The 13,457-nt window shown below is 34.2% G+C and overlaps 2 protein-coding genes across 3 annotated transcripts in view; one reads left to right on the top strand and one right to left on the bottom strand.

Moving 5' to 3' along the window:
• The window catches only part of si:dkey-13a21.4 (uncharacterized protein LOC494576 homolog), a 991,873-nt gene that overhangs the window by 455,732 nt on the left and 522,684 nt on the right, over nucleotides 1-13,457 (top strand). The gene's annotated exons all lie outside the window — the stretch shown is intronic.
• The window catches only part of mecp2 (methyl CpG binding protein 2), a 217,708-nt gene that overhangs the window by 11,795 nt on the left and 192,456 nt on the right, over nucleotides 1-13,457 (bottom strand). The window lies entirely within an intron of this gene.

Raw genomic sequence — 13,457 nt, 5'->3', positions numbered from 1 at the left:
TAATTAAAATAATGTTTGCAACACAAGCAAACTTAATGCACAATTAATTAATTAATTGACAAGTGAATGTGAGGTCAAATTATTAATCATTCTGACTAGATTTTGAAAAACAAAAGTATGTCAACAGATCTGAAGAGTCACATGAAATAAGTATTTTCTTAAAAATAAAACTACTTGAAAGTTTCAAGACAGAAATAAATATTCAAACAAAGTAACATGAACTAATAAAAAGAGTTATTACCATATGTTAAACATCATTTTAATACACTAGTTTCTAACAAAAGAAAAAATAATATAATTTAGGCTTTCAAATCAGATTCTGGAATGGAGAAAAAAAACACAAACCAACAAATAATATTTTGTTATTTTTTTTGGACTGAATCCAAAACATACTACAATTATCAAAATTACTGCTGTGTATGTTGTTACTGTATCTGCATTAAAAGTACAACATTTAAAACCACTGTAGAATTTTTACCTCAAAAATGTATTTGTTAGGTATGGCTTGAGCAACGTTGTGTTGTATCCCAAAACTCTTATTAATAGCATCCAAGTTTCTCTTTTTTTCGGAAATAGTCAATGTGAAACACAGTCACACTGTGCAAATGATGCACCTTATTTTTAATTACAGTTCTTTGCATATTCTTTAGAATACTGCAAGAAACACTCACACTTAACAATTAGACTGCATACTATCAAAAAAATATATATATATCGAGTGGTGAACCAATTTACCAGGCTTTTGTGTAGGACATATAACTCACAACAATAGCATGGACTTTCTATCCACACTGATATTAATTTGTGATTCTCTCAGGAGACTGCAAAGATAAAATAACATGCAATGCTTCTGCAAGCCCCAAATTTCCACTTAAGCAGGTTCAACTACAAGCATTAGAAGAACTTTAAGGATGCAGTCTACTAATTTGGTGATATGGGTAGAAGCTAGCAGTGAGCCTCTTACAGTTGCAAAACAGCTTATGCTAATCTATTTTAAATGGAAATATAAAATAGCTGAGATTTAAAACATTTAATTTCAAGAATGTCAGGATAGGTTTAATTAAGAAATGAACATACAAAAGTACATATTAAATGTGATTATTTTGCTGTTTGTTTAATTTGAATATACAAGATTTTCTGCTAAACATTAAAGAGTCCACTGTTTTTCATGAACAAACATGTTATTGGCTAACTTGCCTGAAGAAGGGGCCCGAGTTGCCTCAAAAGCTTGCATAATCTTTCTAGTCAGCCAATAAAAGGTGTCATTTTGCTTAATTTCACACTACATCCATAATGGCTAACATGTTATAACACCCTAGTACTGCACTATGAACAAACCTTAAAAGACTCTGGTTCTCAGAAAAAAAAACAAAAAAAAACTGGCAAGTATAAAAGAAATAGTGTGATGAAGTGCAGCTGCACATTATAGTGTTTCATTTACTGAATCTGCTTAATTCAGTTTTAAAGTTCAGTTTTAACATAACATATTGACCACTTCCAAAAATATTTTTGGTACTCCTTTATAGAATAAAAAACACAGTTCAGTTCCCTATGAAATTTGAAAAGTACAACAAAAACAAGAAACAATAACATGCAATAACCAATTTACTAAAATTCTTAAAGTTTGATTTGTTAAGTAACCTAACCATTAAAACATTTACTAAAAGAAAACCACAATGCATCTTTCTTATCCATTCATAGTACCAAAAAAAGTTTGACTTGTTAAACCGCCACTGGTGTGTTTACTAATTTTTATGCTGAATTTAAAATATATTGACATAAATGGTATAAAGAGTGATATAAAGAAGGATATTAGGGATATAGAGAAAGAAATAAAGGAGTTAATAAAGAAAAATGAGAAACAGCTACAGGATATAAAAGACCTGGAGATAAGTTTAAGTACTAAGTTTACTACAAGCATTACAGAAATTCTAGAAAAAATTGATGAAAAAATACAGGAAAATATGAGTAAGTTAAAGAGTAAAATTAGGGAACTCAGTGCTCATCTTGAAGATGTTAAGCAAACATTTACAACTCATATTGAAATAGTTGAACAATTGACATCTGCCTCGGTTGATAAAGCAATGGCTGTGCTGGAAGATAGATATAGAACAGAAAAATGTGAAAGAATAGAATAGAAAAATGTGAAAGAAAAAAAAGAATAGAAAAACGTAAAAGTCCAAACCAAGTGGAATTCATAGCTGAACTATTCTCTAAAATAACTGAAGAGAACTTCAAATCAGACACCAAGATCTCAGCAACCTACCGTATATGTGGATCAATTGCCTCAAAACCAAGAAGCCTGATTGTCCATTTTGACAAAACTACAGGTTAAAGAAAACTTGATGTCTCTTCTCAGACTGAAAGATTATATTTGAAAATAACCACATTTGTATTTTCCCAGATTTCTCCTCTGCAACAGCTGCTAAAAACATCACATTCTACAGCATTAAACAGTGCCCATGCAAACCTGAAATCAGATACAGCCTCTTGAACCCTACCAAATTGAAAGTGGTTATTAAAGATCAATTTTACATTTTTAGCTCTCCAGATGAAGCAGAAAAAGAGCTAAGAAAACTGATCCACTTCTGGCCAGACTTCTCCGGACAGTAGATGGGTGTACCTGGGTCCCACTGGTTTCTGCCAGTTCTGAGCTGATGGCACTGCTGGACATCTTCCGATTTCGAAGGGTAATAAACTTGATGTGTCTTTCATCTGCTGCACTAAGTTTCCTTGGCCGACCACTGCGTCTACGATCCTCAACATTGCCTGTTTCTTTGTGCTTCTTCAAAAGAGCTTGAACAGCACATCTTGAAACCCCAGTCTGCTTTGAAATCTTTGTCTGGGAGAGACTTTGCTGATGCAGTATAACTACCTTGTGTCTTGTTGCTGTGCTCAATATTGCCATGACATAAAACTGTCTTCCACTACCTCACCTTGGTAGCAGAGTTTGGCTGTTCCTCACCCAGTTTTAAGCCTCCTACACAGCTGTTTCTGTTTCAGTTAATGACTGTGTTTCAACCTACGTGTGACATTGATGATCATTAGCACCTGTTTGGTATAATTGGTTGATCATACACCTGACTATAATCCTACAAAATCCCTGACTTTGTGCAAGTGTTCCTATAAGAATAGATGCTGGTTTGAAGGCAAAAGGTAGTAACACCAAATATTGATTTGATTTAGATTTTTCTTTTGTTTGCTCACTTTCCATTTTGTAAATTGATAACAATAAACAATCATTATTTATTTATATTTCTGAAAGCATTTTTTCACACCTGCATAAAACTTTTGCACAGTACTGTACATTGATCTGTCATTTATCCAAAATGGACATACAAAATAATATAGTGTAGCTGATTGTTTGCAGTTTGTTAATGATTACAAATTGTCCAGTATATTCAGAAAACAACTGCAGGAGAAACTAACTGAAGTAATACAATTACAACTTACAGCTTGGTTCCAAGGGAGCTTAAAAACAAAAATAATAATCATTTTAATTAAATGTATAAAAATCAAAAAACAAATAAACCTAAATCATCAACATGAACACATATATACATACATACATACAGTATATATATATATATATATATACACACACACATACATACAGTATATATATATACATACATACAGTATATATATATATACACATACATACAGTATATATATATATATATATATACATACACATACATACAGTATATATATATATATATATATATATATATATATATACACACATACATACAGTATATATATATATATATATATATATATATATATATATATATATATATATATATATATATATATATATATATACACATACATACAGTATATATATACACACACACATATATATATATATTTTTTTTCATATTTGAAAAATTCCAATTTCTATCCCATTCTTATTTTACAAATGTTATGCATTCCGGTGTGCTTTCACATTTACTATGTTCCTCTAGGTCCTACCTTCTTCTTGCCCCTCCCATTGGTTTTGCTCAATTGATAATAAATACTTTGTCTCAGCATCTCCAAAGTTCTGCCTATTACTCAAAGTATATGTACTGCTTTAACATTGCTTTAATTCCCTTGCCATGACTGGTTAAATGAGTTAATTGCATTTATGAAACAATGCATTATATGAATGACTTGTCATTTATTGCAGCTAATTCAGATCAGAAAACAGGTAAGCCTTAGCTTTAACAATGCCAGTACATTTACATCTTCACACTGAAAGAACTCAGTGCATTAACACTAGAATTACCAGAGCCTACGAAAAAACTTGTAGATCCGTCCCACCTTAAATCGCTTCTTAAATCCATTTGCACCTCTCCGCCATCGTCTTTTGTCTTCTAAATGTGCAGATAAAGACATGCTGCAAACAGCCGACTATTCCATCCCCCCACCGACTTAGAACGTGCACGAACTTCTCCCAGCTCATGCCTTGATTGATTATCTGGGAGTGAAGTGGAGTTTTAGAGTGGAAATAATAGATCGTTATTTGGAACACACACATTTCATGTGTGTTCCTTATCTACAGTAATCTGTGTAAACACTTTTTTAAAACAGAAACGTTTTTCATATTCTAGTAGTAAATGACAAAATGTAGGCATAAACTATATAATGTATGAAGCCTGAAGTCCAAATATCAAAGAAATACTTTCACGAAAGGTACAAATATAACAGAACATGCGCGCTTTTATTCAAAAATATAACTGCAGAAAAAAAAAAGCCGCCTTAGTGTGTGACATTAACACTCATTTACTACGACGGCCCTGTGGCGCAACAGTATCAGTTGCTGACTGGGAATCAAAAGGTCATGAGTTCGATCCTGCACGACTCCCTTTTGAGAAGTGAACTGCTGTTATTTTTACTATTTTAGAATAAAAAGATACATTTGATTTCAGTCTGTAACAGCTGGTGTAATTTGATATTTGTAAAGGTTAGCTTTGTTTTTGTTTTTTTTTTATTCACTTTTCATTCTTTCAGTCGCGTTCAGGATCCTTCCCTAAACCATCTGACACTGCTGTTTTCACATAAAGACGCGCTATAGCTCTACAGTGTATCACGATACATATGACCACGTGCTTTTTTTCCCCCAATCTTGCCAGTCCCCACATGTTGCTGTATGCTGTTTCTTTTGTACTCCAGGACATGCAGAGGAAAGCATAGTAAAGAGCAGTAACTTCAGCGCTATATGCAATCATCAGACACTCCCCATCTGACACTGCTGTTTTCACATAAAGACGCGCTATAGCTCACCCAAGGAGCGCCCTTCCTACATTTACGACATGTGTACTTGTTGCAGTGTACACACCTCTCTGTGCTATGGTTCCTATTACACTGAACAAGCACCTGTAATTTGCAGCTCTATTCATTGTCTCAAAACAAATATATGTGATGTTTTGAAGAAATCATTTTATGACATGAATAATACCAATCAGAGAACATTGTCGAAGTAATGCAATATTAGTTGAAAACGAACAGCGTCAGATTGGGTGTGATTTATACTGGCACTGTTACTTAGAGTCAGATCAAAAGCTGAATAAGCTCCTGTTCTGACTCTAAGTAAAAAAGCATGAATTAATCAACAGAAATAACCGCGATCGACATTTTAAACTTAATGATTTACAGTGCATACCAATTTATAAATTTTATGTCCATTTGAGGCTACAAAGAAAAAAAAACACTACTTCCCCAGCGGGGAATCGAACACGGGTCTCTACAGCGCGGCAGGGCTGCCGTGCTCTGAGTCAGCAAATCTCAGCGTTACACCACGGAAGGTGTTGTTACATCCTTGAACCTTTTGTGAAAGTGTTTATTTGATGTTTGGCCGTCAGGCTTCACACATTCTATAGTTTATGCCTACATTTTGTTACATATATTACTAAAATATGAAAAAGTTTCTGTTTTAATAATGTGTTTACACAGATTACTGTAGAAACGGAACACACATGAAATGCGTGTGTTCGAAATAACAATCTATTATTTCCACTCTAAAACTCCAGTTCACTCACTCCCAAATAATCAAACAAGGCATGAGCTGGGAAAACTTAGTGAACGTTTTGCGATGGTGGGGAATGGAATAGATGGCTTTTTGCTGCTCGTCTTAATCGGCACATTTAGAAGACAAAAGAGAGGTGAGAATGGTTTTAAGGTGGGCCGGATCTACGAGTTTTTTCGTAGACTCTGGTAATTCTAGTGTTAAATGGAGAAGTTAACCGAAATTCAAATGAAAGTACATGTATCACTTTTTTTTAATATCAAGAGAGATAAACATTAAAAAACTAAATAAATAAAGGAAAAGGGAGAAAACAGACAACAAAAACAGGCTGTTAAAATATACGTACTTGTCTATTTTGATTTTTTCCCCCCATACGCAACATATGTTCCTGCTTTTGTGGCTAGAAGATAAGAGTTTTTCAACGGAGTATGAATTTAAATACTTTGTTTCCATCAGATTACAATGCAATTCTTTACAGTTATCTGTAAGGTTCCTTCAGTTTTCTTTATAAATTACACTGAATTTTTTTTTTTTTTTTAATCTATCCAGGATTCTCACTAGGACTCTACTCTTGCAGCGCTTTCTTCTATACTTGCTACCCTTTAAGTGAAAGAGTTTCACTAAGCTTTCCAGTAACATAATTTTCATGTTTATTCCTTCTTCATGTAAATTGTGCTGGTCTCAGTACTTGAATCAGGATGATACCATAAACATACTAATCTGTCTCTTATGTGATTTTTTTTTTTGGAAATACTTAAAACATTCTGATTAGAACAGGATATTCAGACCAACAATATATCATTACATTGAAGTAGCCTATTTCAGCTTTTTCCAGGTTAGCAAAAGAGATGATGATGACTGATCTTCTCCAAAGGATAATAATGAATTAAGCTCACATGAAAGTAACCCTAAAACGGAAGACTAACTACTAGTACGTAGAATATTATTTGTAACAGACTAAGGAAAGCTCTAAGAGTTGGACAAATTGATATACTTTTACAAAAAAAAAAAATTGATATATATATCAGGTAACACAGGGAAAATCTGCACAGCCATGCCCTGGTTCTGTACTGCTGCGTAGTGTCAAATTGTTTGTCTCACATACCAGTGTAACATTTCCTTATCAGCATTATTTGAGCAAGTATTTAAACCTTGGAAGCTTAGTAAGCAGCTCAAGGATGCTTTAGATTGCTCTGCTTTGTCACCTTAGAAAATCGAAATGTTAGCTCCGTGCTGATGTAATATTTATTAACCAGACATGTTCAAAACAACTTTGAATAACATCAAGGTACCTCTTCAACTGTATAGCCCAATAAATTGTTAAATGCATCCACAAGTTGCCTGTGATATGAAGCATTTATAACAATTGTGTGAAATCTACTTCCATCAGTGCCACAGTGCCCTTATTGAAGACTACTTTTAAGAAGTTAAAAACAGTAGTATGCACATTAACAAGCCTTAAAACTTACCAAATTTTGTGAATTTCCCCTTGGGATTAATAAAGTATCTATCTGTCAAATACATAGACTCTAAAATGGGCAATGGTGCATTTTATTAGTTCATATCTAGAGACTGTACACATATGAAATAAATGATAGGTAGATAGAACTTTATTATTTGTTTCCAGGGGGAAATTTGGCTTTTAACAGAAGATAGATAGATAGACAGATAGACAGACTTAAACACACCAGATAGTCTCAGTCAAGCATTATACAAGTGTATTACTGATCTTATAAAGGAGGCCCAGTAGTGTTTCCTGCTACACTTCTGCTTAGTGATTCGTTGGCTAAAAGGCCTCAGTGTAAGTGTGTCAGAAAGAGGATCTACAGCATTCTTCATAATGGCACTTGGTTTACTTTCTTTCTTTTGAAGTGATGTTACCTGTCCAACACACCACAGTGTAAGCAATCACACTGGCCTTCACAGAATTGTAGAAGATGTAAAGTATATCACAACTAACATTAAAGGAACACAGTCTCCTAAGAAAGAAAGAGCCTGCTTTGCCTTTACTTATATAGTTCCTCTGTGATACAATGACCAGTACAATCTGTCATCGATATGGACCCCTAAGTACTTGTAGGAGTGCGCAACCTCTACATCCACTCCCCTGATAGTGACTGGACATAGAGGTTCTTTCATTTGGGAATAATCAGTTCCTTGGTTTTGCTGAATTAGGTTGCTGATATTTGTGACGAAAAAATGAGACAGGACTGTTCCTTGTGGTGTTCCAGTGTTGCCGTATAATAAACACATTCCTTGATCTTCACGAACTATAGTCTGCCTGACAGACATTCCATTATCCAGGACACCATAGGCTCATCCAGCTGAATATCTATGAGCTTACCCATTAAAAAGGATGGCTAAATGGTACTGAAGGCACTGGAGAAATCAAAAAACACAATCCCTACAGTGCTGCCAGTTTTGTCCAGGTGAGAATAAACCTTATTGAGCAGATTGATAATTCCATCATCCACTCCAATCTTTGTCCAATAGGCAAACTGCAGTGGATTCAAGTGGTCTACCACAAGAGGATTTAGCCTCTCAAAAGTTTGTTAAGCTTTGGAACAGGAAGAATGCAGAATGTTTTCCACAGCAACAGCACTTTTTGGAGCCTTAGGGACAGCTCTTGAGAACTCAAGGACCAACTCCATCTGATCCAACAGCATTTCGTGTGTGTAGCTTCCACATTTGTGTCCTTCCTTGCTCTTCAGTTATGGACAGGTCATGCTGAAGGTCAGAGGTGGACTGGCCATTCTACCATATCATCCACATCTTGTATGACTCATGCATCATTTCCCAGTCTGTCATTTGGAAGCAGTCACTTGGATTTCAGCCTCCAGGCTGCACTTTCTCGCTAACCTGATGATAACAGGTTGGCATCTACTAACAGGCTTGTAGCTGGTATTAAGATGAATGGGGTTGTAGTTAGATCTGCCCAAAGGTGCCAGCAGTATACACTTAATGGCATTTCTAACATTTGTACTGAGCAGGCTTGTTATTTTTTTGAGTGGAACTAGGGATGATGATCAGGTTTTTTAAGGCTGATACCAATCTCCGATTTCAGGTTGCTTGATCAGCTGATTCCAATACCAATTTATTTTCCTTTATCCCTTTAAAAACTTTTTACACTAAGCTCCTGCATAACCTGAGGCAGATATGCCTTATGCCCTGTATTAATGAGTATTTTTATAATTTAACTATAAACCACAGGAGTTAACTGTTCATTTGTTATTAAGAAAATGAAATTCTGTAGGCTTAGTGTTCAATGACATAAAAATACTAAAATAAATACAATTTTGTTTAAAATACATATGTTAATGAAATATGCATTCATAATGCATATGGTATAAAAGAAAATAAAATGTTTCTAATAATTACAAGCTGTCATGCTGTTTCATTTTTTTCTCTGATGTACTTTTCTTAAACAAGGCTTATTTGAAAATTTTTTATCATTTCTCTAACAAAACAAAAAAAAACAAAAAAAAAAACTACTCTCTCTCTCTCTCATATATATATATATATATATATATATATATATATATATATATAAGCCTAAAAGTGCAACGATTTTATGTGACTTTTTATGTCATGTTTTTTGTCACGCTTTAAATTGGGCTTACTTTAAAACCTACATACAGTATATATGTTTGGTATCATTCTTTCAGAGTTTATCGAACTTTAATGTGATGTTGTTAGATTTTCAGATTCTTATTCCATTTTGAAATTATAAACTAAAATATCAAGTAAGTTGTGGTTTTTATTTTTGATTGATTAAGCTTTCTTTCACAGGAACAAACCTTAAAAAAATGATCTATTCATAACACCAATGTTTGTATTTAAGTGATTTAGTTAGCTGAAGGTTGAGGCACCAAATATATATTCTCACACAATCAACCAATATTGACAATTAAATGTAATTTAACATGTACTTAAAGGTTTTAATCATTTTTAACAATTAATTGCACTACAGCTTTCTTTGCTGTTAAAACATACATTTACTACTCTTAAAAAGATGTGTTTTTTTCTTCAGAGTATCAGATAGACATTCATAATTCTTGATGTGTAATTATAAATATAAATGACCATTGTAATAATGCAGTACTCGTTTCTTACCAAACCTTATGTTGTATGACACACAGCAACAAATAATAAGCACAGTACAAATCTTTTAAAAAAGCCGCAAATGTATCCAATATTAAGTTGTTTATCAAGAAGACACAAAACTAACATGTTTATAAGTAAAATGCACATTTTGCTGTTAAGCTAACAACCTATTGTTTACTAAGCAGTCATTTCAAATTTTTTTTTCCAGTTAAAAATGTAAACTGCTGCACTTAAAACAAGCTCGCTGTCTTAACTGAAATGGTGCCCATTTTAATTTAAAGGACAAAATAAAAAGGTCTGAGTTCATTAAAGTAGCCTTTCTTGCTGTTTGTCTAATTGCACAGGATTTCCTCAGTTTAGAGCTCCACTTTCTTTAATATAAAGGCTAATATTAAATTGCATCTTGCTGTTTGGGAAAACAAGCCTCAACTTGCTGCTCTGTGTTTATACTGCAGGAAATTTGCTGCTGTAACCAAAAAAAAAATCCAAGCAGGCTCAACTACTGTATTACCTTGCATAAGGGAGAACTAAGACTCAATTACCATAAAGATTAGAAAAGCAGGGGATGAAAAGACTGCTTTTTGCAATCTGCCAATTTACCAATGACCGATCCAAGCCTTTTTTTTTTTTAGGAAAAATTGTCTGATTCAGATCAATAGGCAATCGATTGGAGCATCCCTAGGTTGAACATGACAGAAATTGATGGAAATTTGTTATAATTTCTTCCAAAGTCATCTTTAAAAAGTGCTGGTGACAGAGTGAATCATTTTGTTGCTGATTCAATATTTGCATAAGGAGGAATATAAACATTTCCCATTGGGATTAATAAAGTATCTATCTATCTATCTATCTATCTATCTATCTATCTATCTATCTATCTATCTATCTATCTATCTATCTATCTATCTATCTATTAATAAGCATGATGTAGCTTGTCTCCCTGGGCAAATAACATGTAGAAATTCTTATGCTTATCCAAAAGTGTTTTCAAAAAGAAATATTTTTACGGGCACTACCAATATTTCCACATGCCTTCTCATCACTATCAGTGTTTTCTCCTCATTTCTTTACTTTATGTGGGGTTCTATTTCCATTTACTGATTATAACTTTAAGCAAGTAAGATTGCTGATAACTTACAAACTTCATTTGATAACAGTATATCATTTAGGCTAAACTTTTTGTGGATGTTCTTTTATTTGTCAGCAAACCTAAATATGCTATAACTTGTACCAACATTATGTCAGAATATAAGGGCAATAATAATAAAATATTGAGTCTTATTGCTGAGTCTTAACTTGGAGGATTAGGGCATTTATGGGTGGAGTCCAGCCAAATTTTGCAATTGAAAGGTGCAAGGCAAACACACACCACAAAGCAGATTTTTCAGTTCTGTATTTAGAATTTAAAGCAGACACCAGTAGAGGCTTTTCATTACTGGCAAAAAATAAACACTGTTAATGGGTGCCAAACACAAAAAAAGCAGTGGATGTTTTCAAAATACTTAGTGATTCCAAGTTTCATTTGTGCTTTTGATATTTAAAATATATTAATATTTTTTGGATTTGTACAATTACCTCATTGCTTTCACATTTTGAGGACAAATATGATATTGTATTATGTTTTTCCTGTCTCTGTCAATTTTTCTCTAGTTTTTACTTAAACAATTTTTCGGTAACTTAGTTTTGACTAATTTTTAAAAGTACCTTGATTTTTGTCTTGTGTATTCAGCCTAGGAATGGTGCATGATAACTAGAATACATCATTATTTTTATTATTATAATAAAACTAACAAAATGCCCATGCTTCACAGCGGAGAAGTAGTGTGTTAAAGAAGTTATGAAAAAGAAAAGGAAACATTTTTAAAATAACGTAACATGATTGTCAATGTAACTGTCGTAGGCTTATTTTAATATTGACATTGAATTTGATGATTGTAAAGAGTTTAATTTATGATTGTAAATGTTGTGTATGAGAAATGCACATTTATAGGATGTAAGGATCTCTTTGTAAACAATGTTTGCAGTTCTGCCCTCGGGCTGTAAAATGACCAAGCTGTCTGCTGAGGTTACTCTTCAGCATGCAACGTACAGTTGGCCATGTCAGAAGCAATCTTGTGTCAAGTCAATGCCGACCTTTTTAAAGTTTGGCCATGTGACTTATTTATTGTCATAGCGAAGCAGACCCTTACTGGAAATTGGAGGCGTTTGAATTGGAATGGAAGGTCAGAGGGTATGAGAGGAATAAATACAGTCTCCCCCGAGCCAGTTCCAGTGAAGACAGTTGCCTCAATGAGGTTCTTGTGCAGAGATTTGATCTGAAGCCTGGTGCCGTTAAAAAGGTTTGGTGGTTGTAAGTTTCGTAGTAAAGCGGTGGAGTAAACGAAAAGGCAGGAGTCACCAGCAGAAAGACAAGAAGCAAGGCGAACAATAATAGGCTTGAAGTGGTGGAGTAAAGAAGAAGGGAGCAGTGAGCATGACAAACAGCTGAGGAAAGTAAGGAAGCGAGAGAGGAGGCACATGAGAGTGGGATGTCGTTAATGTATATAGGCAGGGAGCCAACCACGTGGTAGGTGTGTGGACAGCGGCTGTGCAGAAAAAGGAAGGGGGACCGGGGGTGGCCCTTGTGCGTCTCTGCCATGAAATAAATCCTCTGTTAATGGAAATAAGGAATGAAACCACCAAAAGGAAAGGTCAGTTCCAAAAGTTCCTTACGGCATAATGGTGAGAACTGCCAAAAAGATGACATTATTTTTGAAAGTTCGTTATGGGGCACGGCTCGAAATGAAACATACTTAACGTTTGTAAGTACAATGTAAAGGATGAGCATGGGAAATTTGGGCTTCCTACATATATTGGAAGTCGCAGAAATAGTGAGGAGGGGTTTCCCCTATCTATATATATATAGTTTAGGGGGTACACCCATTCCCCCCCCCCTTGTGTGTTGCAATAGGACATGACACATACGTAACTTTTGTAAGTACACTGCAAGGAATGAGCACACAATATTTCAGCTTCCCACCTATATGGAAAGTGGGAGAATTAGTGAGGAGTCAGTGAAGGCTTTGCCTTTTATATGTATAGATGTATATACATTTAACTATGTGGTTGTTTTGTACTACACTGACACAGATTTTATTTCTAGATAATTTGCCATTTTGTAGCAATGCCACACACCGAGCTATTCGTGTGTAGTATTTAATCTTTAATACTATGACAAAAAAAGCAGGACTGTCCAGATGCCTAGAAAGTGAATGTGGGGTCTGTGTCTTCACACTTAATGTCATTGCTCTCTTGGCAATAGATCAGTTTGCTAAATGTTCCTCTTGCTGCTAAAGTTTGT

The sequence above is a fragment of the Erpetoichthys calabaricus genome, chromosome 11, assembly GCF_900747795.2.
Source record: "Erpetoichthys calabaricus chromosome 11, fErpCal1.3, whole genome shotgun sequence".
Classification (NCBI taxonomy): Eukaryota; Metazoa; Chordata; class Cladistia; order Polypteriformes; family Polypteridae; genus Erpetoichthys; species Erpetoichthys calabaricus.
This window is presented reverse-complemented; position numbering and strand designations above follow the sequence as displayed.